The following is a 1,240-nucleotide window of genomic DNA, read 5'->3' on the forward strand; positions in this document are numbered from 1 at the left end:
CCCATCCCCCATCCCCCATCCTTTGCAGACCTCTCCAGCCTTGTCTGGTTCCATATCCCCAAGATGAGAGTTTACTGAACCAACAGCATGCCTCCCCACTAAGGTCTGCATACATTTACCCAGGCTGTGCCCTGTGTTGCTCTGCCAGGATGACCCCCAGAAGGCTCCTCTGCTACTACAAGAGCTACCTCTGTCTTTGTGGCCTCTGATGATCCACCCACTGGGAGACAAAGGGCACCCCACTCTGTCCTGTCTATAGGTTCTACTGAATTCCACTCTCTGTGAGTAGTCCTGTTCTATCTCACTGGCTGCTCGTTAGCCAGCCTCAACCAGACAGTATGTCAGTGCCTGACTTCGCACCTCCCTCACATAGGTGTCTACAGTGCTGACAGCATTGAACTGGCATGTTTCGATGAATTAGTTAACCACTTTGGCTCCTGGTGGGCTGTACACACATGCCTCACCTACCCAAGAGATCTGGATCTGTGGATAAAACACACACATACACACACACACACACACACACAGGCGCACACACATACACACACAAACACAAACACACACACGTGTGTGCGCACGTGTGTGCATGCATGTGTGCGTGCAAGCAGGACAACTAATTTTGATATAGCTTGACTAGCTCTATGGCTGAGTTCTTCTAAACCTCCCCACGACTAGCACATTCTCAACTTGCTAAATCTATAAACATTTCCTCTCTGCTACCCAGACCCACTCGGAGGAGTGGCCCCTAGGGCCACTTTCCCAAATTCTAACATGGCTGGGTGCTTTCTTTCCTGCAGCTCTTACTTCTGTTCCCCCTGCTTCCCTGTCATAGTGACTCCCCTCCTCTCTCCTTCCCTTCATTCCTTGCCCAGGGAATTCTAAAAGCCCTGCCTTTTTCACTCTGCCCAGACATTGGCCGTTGGCTCTTTATTGATTGATCAAAATCTACCTGGGGAGGGACCTTCAGTTTGGGATTCCTGATTTGGGGAGCCAAATTAAGACAAAGCATTAGACGCAATTCCCAACACTGGAGTCTCTGCCTTTCTTTGTGGAGGGATGGAAGGAACAGTTTGCAATCTGCCACACGTCCTGCCGCGACGTTATTCGACTGAATGGCTGGACAGTGGGGACGTTTTATGGAAAAGGCCAACACATGAAGCATGGGCAGCAGGTGAGACATCCACAGTGCAAACCCCAGGAAACTTGGATGTAAGCATACAGAGTTGAGTATTCCAAGGAA

This window comes from Mus pahari, chromosome 21, assembly GCF_900095145.1.
Source record: "Mus pahari chromosome 21, PAHARI_EIJ_v1.1, whole genome shotgun sequence".
Taxonomy (NCBI): Eukaryota; Metazoa; Chordata; class Mammalia; order Rodentia; family Muridae; genus Mus; species Mus pahari.